Below are 7,230 nucleotides of genomic sequence, written 5' to 3'. Positions count from 1 at the left end.
CTCAAACATATGACTATTTTACAGCTATTTAAAGACAAGACTCTCGTTAATCTAACCACACTGTCCGATTTCAAAAAGGCTTTACAACGAAAGCAAAACATTAGATTATGTCAGGAGAGTGCCCAGCCAGAAATAATCAGACACCCATTTTTCAAGCTAGCATATAATGTCACAAAAACCCAAACCACAGCTAAATGCAGCACTAACCTTTTATGATCTTCATCAGATGACACACCTAGGACATTATGTTATACAATACATGCATGTCTGTTCAATCAAGTTCATATTTATATCAAAAAACAGCTTTTTACCATTAGCATGTGACGTTCAGAAAAAGCATTTGCGGGGGGCAAACTTCCGGGGAATTTACTAACAGTTTGCTAAATTACTCACGATAAACGTTCACAAAAAGCATAACAATTATTTTAAGAATTATAGATACATTACTCCTCTATGCACTCGATATGTCCGATTTTAAAATAGCTTTTCGGATGAAGCACATTTTGCAATATTCTAAGTACATAGCCCAGCCATCACGGCTAGCTATTTAGACACCCGGCAAGATTAGCCTTCACCAAAATCCTATTTCCTATAAGAAAAATGTTCTTACCTTTCCTGTTCTTCGTCAGAATGCACTCCCAGGACTTCTACTTCAATAACAAATGTAGGTTTGGTCCCAAATAATCCATCGTTATATCCAAATATCCTCTGTTTTGTTCGTGCGTTCTAGACACTATACGAATGGTAAATAACGGTCGTGCGCATGGCGCATGGCGTGACAAAAAATGTCTAAATATTCCATTACCGTACTTCGAAGCATGTCAACCGCTGTTTAAAACCAATTTTTATGCCATTTATCTCGTAGAAAAGCGATAATATTCCGACCGGGAATCTGCAATAAGTTAAACAGCCGAATGAAATTTCTCCACGGGGGCGAATCGTGCACGCGCCTCATTCAATGGTCCTCTGATCGGCCACTTGGATAAGGCGGTAATCTGTTTCAGCCAGAGGCTGCCTCGTCATCGTTCAGGTTTTTCCCGGGTTCTGAGAGCCTATTGGAGCCCTGGGAATTGTCACGTTACAGCTAAGATCCTTACTCTTCAATAAACAGATGCAAGACGCACGACTCCTTGTCAGACAGGCCACTTCCTGCATGAAACCTTGTCAGGTTTTTGCCTGCCATAGGAGTTCTGTTATACTCACAGACACCATTCAAACAGTTTTAGAAACTTTAGGGTGTTTTCTATCCACACCTGAACAATAATATGCATATTCTAGCTTCTGAGTTGGTGTAGGAGGCAGTTAAAAATGGGCACATATTTTTTCCAAAATTCTCAATACTGCCCCCTAGCCCAAACAGGTTATTGCAACCGCTGTGTCAGATTTTAAAATAGCTTTACGGCGAAAGCACATTTTTCAATATTCTGAGTACAGAGCTCAGGCATCAAAGCAAGCTATACAGTTACCCGCCAAGTTCTGGAGTCAACTAAACTCAGAATTAGTATTATAAATCTTCCCATACATTTGCTGATCTTCGTCGGAATGCACTCCCAGGACTCCCACAAGAAATGTTATTTTGTTTGAAATACTCCATATTTATGTCCAAATACCTCCGTTTTGTTCGCACGTTCAGATCACTAATCCAAAAGCATAACGTGCGAGCGTAAAACCAGAGACAAAAAGTCAAATAGTTCCATTACCGTTCGTAGAAACATGTCAAACGATGTTTACAATCAATCCTTAGGGTCTTTTTAACATAAAATGTCGGTAATATTCCAACCGGACAATAGCTTATTCATTACAGAGGAAAAAGAAGGAGCGGCGCACCAACGTGCCCGCGCAGTAAACAACTCACTGGTCCCAGGCAGTCCACTGATTGACTGAGCTCCTATTCTCTGCCCAGTAACAGTGGATGCATGAAACAAGTTTCTAAAGGCTATTGACAGCCAATGGAAGCCTTAGGAAGTGCAAAATGACCCCACAGACACTGTAGTTTCTATAGGGATTGGATAGAAAAACTACAAGTCACTTCCTGGTTGGATTTTTTCTCAGCCTGCCATATGAGGTCTGTTATACTCACAGACATCATTCAAACAGTTTTAGAAACTTCAGAGTGTTTTCTATCCAAATCTTCTAATAATATGCATATCCTACCTTCTGGGCCCGAGAAGCAGGCAGTTTAATTTGGGCACGTATTCATCTGAATTTCTGAATACTGCCCCCTATCCCAAAAAAGTTAACACTAGAACTGCCATAGGCCAATGGCCACTGACGTTTGATTTTGTAAATAAGAAAAATCTGCCCCAAGAAAATGCTATGTCCTGCTCCTTCCCTGACTTTTCCTAAATGTTTGTATTTTACACTGCTCATTTGTCAGAATTTTTAAATCCCAAACAGAAAAGTATTTAGAGCCTTTTTACCTGTTTTTTTTCACACTTATTCCCTTTTAGGGCTCCCGAGTGGCGCATCGGTCTAAGGCACTACATCTCAGTGCTAGAGGCGTCATTACAGACCCTGGTTCGATTCCAGGCTGTATCACAACCGGCCATGATTGGGAATCCCATTGGGCGGCGCACAATTGGCCCAGCATCGTCCGGGTTTGGGTTTGGCCGGGGTAGGCTGTCCTTGTAAATAAGAAATTGTTCTTAACTGACTTGCCTAGTTAAAAAAAATTATAATAAAAATACTAACTTAATCTGCCAAGACAATGTGCTGTCTCTCCTCACTGAATGAATGACAAATGGATAAATGGGCAATAATATGGACCTCATTTCACAATTGAATTTAAATTAGGCCTAATTGAATGATAACAAGGATGAATTGATTTAATTGATAAAGACAATAGTGTAATGATGAGTTTGTGTTATGCCTATTTATCAGCAGCAAATAATTTGACTTGAGGGTTGATACCATTCTCTTTTATGTTTTACTTTGCTAAAATAAGCTGTTAAGCGACTGTTTTATGTACTATAACTTTATTACTAATCACATTTATTGTAAGGGAATTGAAAACATGCTTCATGTTGCTGAAGGCCGTTAGAATAAAGCAAAATATATCCTTGACTCTATCCAGCAAAGCAAACGATGCCAGCCCACTGAATGAATGACAAATGGGTGGAATGGGCGATAATTGTTTAAGTTACTGTACAATCTAATTTCAGTTCAGTCTAACCGAATGACGAGGGTGAAGAGGTTGATTTAATTTAGAACATCAATAGTCTAATGATGAGTTTGTGTTATGCCTATTTATCAGCATTGGTGCTAATTTAAAAAATGTGACCGCACGCCTTCCGGCTTGATACCATTCTCTTTTATATTTGACTTTGTAAAAAGAAGATGTTAGAGGACTGTTTTATTTACTGTAACTTTATTACTAATCAAAATATGCTATGTGTTGCAGTCAGCCTTTAGAAAAATGCAAAACATGTCCTTGACTCTATCCAAGTTGATGAGTGGAAAACAAACAATGCAAGTCAACCTGCACAGCCGGCCCATCGAAACTACACCTGAACTATACCAAAACAAATTGCACACATAATAAGAGTTAGCCTACAGTAGACGAGATTAAATTGACAATAATCTGATGAGTGACAATATTAGGCCTATCAGTTATCAAATTGTATATGAAAAGATGGGTGCATCTTGTAATTGACAGATGCAGGGAAAAGAGCATCGCTTTATTAAATCCTTCTTCATAGTCACATGCAGGTGAAACATTGTGATTTCTATATAGTATATTCTGCAGTTTCTATGACACTTACCTTTGTCAAATAACTCTCAAAATTCAAGATGTGCAGCTCTTTTTCCAAGAATATCTGTGCTGTCAATGCATTCAGCACAAGACCAATCGCGTGGGAGCATTACTCTGGCTACTATAAGAAAAAACTAGTAACATAATAAACCTACATTCAAATATGTTATTCTGTCATCAATGGATGAATGGGCGCTAGAAACCAGATAGAAACTGATAATGATGCATGTGACTTCGGTTAAGTTTTGGTTAGGCGCCAATGTCAAAATCAAGTACTTGCTCAATGGCTTTCCACATCTGGAGAAAAATTAAAGCTGGCCAGCAGGTGAGCGACTGTCTGAGACTGTGGTTTTACAACTCCTGGAGCATTACATGGGCAAAGAAAGAAATGTGACCATGAACAACTTCTTCACATCAATTTCCCTGGCAGACAAGTTGATAGCAAAGAAGAATAGCCTGCTCAGAACAGTGAACAAACAAAGGTGGGAGCTGCCACCCCTGCGCAAAACAACATACCAGCGGAACTGTACAGCAACACTCACGGTGTACAGATGTGAAATAAATAAGAGTGTTTGCATCCTCAGCAACATGCATCGCACTTGATCTGGCATGTGAGCTTTGAGAAATCAACATGAATGCCAAGAAAGAAGCTACAGCCGCCAAGCAGGCCACAGGTCCTGCTCTCCCTCTTCCCCAAGCACCACAGCTCCCACTCAGTAAAAATAAGTCACAATGTCAAGTTGGCAGGTGCACACGAAACCAGGCACATGGAAACTGTGTGCAGTGCAACCAATTTGTTTGTGGGGCTTGCTCACACAAAGCCCCAAAGCTGTGTGCTGGCTGTGGACCCGAATCATAAAAAGAAGACGTTATAGATTCTTGAGTAAAGGCACGGGTATAAGGGCACAAAACAGTGTCTGATGCAATCAACAAATGACTGTTTACATATCTTGTCATTAATATATTTCCACAAATATTTATTTATGCAATTAATCCTTTACAATTGTTCATGCACTGATGCTTTTGTTTAGGAATACAGCAAATAATTTCACCTGCGCACCTGGCTGGTTATATTATTATTATAATATTATTGTTTCTACTTTGTCAAAAGAAGCTGTCACTGGACTTTATTAATTACTATTACTAATTGAATCACAAATAAAGTTGATAAAATTACACTGTAATATTTTTTGTAGAATTATACAAACATATCCTTAACTCTATCTGAACAAATAACTATTGTTGTTATTTTTTTTATTTGAAAATATATTCGTGCAGTTAATCATTTACAATAGTTTATTTATCAAGCATGTTTGCGCACCTTGCAGGCTGATATGCATCTGATGCATATGCTAAAGGGAATGCCTGGCAACGTTCTCTCGCGGGTACTTATATGATGAAAGACCTGTCGGTTCTAGTGTTATTGGAATCAGTAGGTTTTCCTAATGTTTTGTGCATCTTCTACTCGATTTGGACAGGTTGTCTCACAAACTGCTAGAGAAGCAGTTGTCATCTCAAGCATATTATACAGGCAGCTGCCAAAATGAAGGAAACACTAACATACAGTGCATTCGGAAAGTATTTAGACCCCTTGACTTTTTCCTAATTTTGTTATGTTACAGCCTCATTCTAAAATTGTATAAATTGTTTTTTTCCCTCATCAATCTACACACAATACTCCATAATGACAAAGCAAAAACAGGTTTAGCAAATTTATTTAAAAAAAAACCTGAAATATCACATTTACATAAGTATTCAGACCCTTTACTCAGTGCTTTGTTGAAGCCCCTCTGGTCACGATTACAGCCTCAAGTCTTCTTGTGTATGACCCTACAAGCTTGGCACACCTATATTTGGGGGGTTTCTCAAATTTTTCTCTGCAGATCCACTCAAGCTATGTCAGGTTGGATAGGGAGTGTAGCTGCACAGCTATTTTCAGGTCTCTTCAGAGATGTTCAATCGGGTTCAAGTCCGAGCTCTGTCTGGGCTACTCAAGGACATTCAGAGACTTGTCCCGAAGCCACTCCTGCGCTGTCTTGGCTGTGTGCTTAGGGTCATTGTCCTGTTGGAAGGTGAACCTTTGCCCCAGTCTGGGGTCCTGAGAACTCTGGAGCAGATTTTCATCACGTATCTCTCTGTACTTTGCTCCACTCATCTTTCCCTCGATCCTGACTAGTCTCCCAGTCCCTGCCACTGAAAAACATCCCCAAAGCATGATGCAGCCACCACCATGCTTCACTGTCCTCCAGACGTGACGCTTGACATTCAGGCCAAAGTGTTCAGTCTTGGTTTCATCAGACTAGACAATCTTGTTTCTCATGGTCTGAGAGTCTTTCGGGTACCTTTTAGCAAACTTCAAGCGGGCTGTCATGGGCCTCTTACTGAGGAGTGTCTTCCGTTTTGCCACTCTACCGTAAAGGCCTGACTGGTGGAGTACTGCAGAGATGGTTGTCCTTTTTGAAGGTTCTCCCATCTCAACACAGGAACTCTAGAGTTCTATCAGAGTGACCATTGGGTTCTTGGTCAGTTTGGCCAGGCGGCCAGCTTTAGGAAGAGTTTTGGTTGTTAAACTTCTTCCATTGAAGAATGACGGAAGCCACTTTTTAGAATTGTAGAATAGTGCTTTAACATGACAAAATTTGTAAAAAGTGAAGGGGTCTGAATACTTTCTGAATGCACTGTAAATGTTTATTTTTTTATTTAACTAGGCAAGTCAGAACAAATTCTTATTTACAATGACGGCCTACCCCGGCCAAACCCTAACCCGGACGATGCTGGGCCAATTGTGCACCGCCCTATGGGACTACCAATCATGGTCGGTTGTGATACCTCCTGGAATCGAATTAGGGTCTGTAGTGATGCTTCTAAAACTAAGATGCAGTGCCTAAGACATGCTGCGCCACTCGGAAGTAAAGTGTCTTAATACGGAGTTGGGCCACTACGAGCTGCCTGAACAGCTTCAATGCACCTTGGCATAGATTCTGCAAGTGTCTGGAACTCTATTGGAGGGATGCGACACCATTCTTCAATGAGAAATTCCATCATCTGGTGTTTTGTTGATTAAAAAATGCCGTCTCAAGCGCCACTCCAGAATCTCCCACTAGTGTTCAATTTGGTTGAGATCTGGTGACTGAGATGGCCCTGGCATATTATTTACATCGTTTTCATCCTATTCAGTGACCACAGTGTCAAACCTGTGAAATCAGTGTGTTCATTTTTGCTCTTTGAGCAAAATAGTCCAAATTGGTGAAGTGAAATGAAATCAAATGGGTATTCCTTAAAACCTGTTAAGAGTACATTGTGATATTGCCAAGATGTATGGTAAAGTCCGAAGGGTGTTTCACTGTCAAATATAGGGTAACATGTTTTTCCTTCACTTCTGTCATTCAGATGGTTTCAGAGACAAGGAAAAAAACATAGCAGGTTACACAGTAGAGCTTTGTAGCTAGGTTTTGATGTATGGGTTGTCAAGGATTGGT

This window comes from Salmo salar, chromosome ssa10 (assembly GCF_905237065.1).
Source record: "Salmo salar chromosome ssa10, Ssal_v3.1, whole genome shotgun sequence".
In the NCBI taxonomy this organism is placed as follows: Eukaryota; Metazoa; Chordata; class Actinopteri; order Salmoniformes; family Salmonidae; genus Salmo; species Salmo salar.
This window is presented reverse-complemented; position numbering follows the sequence as displayed.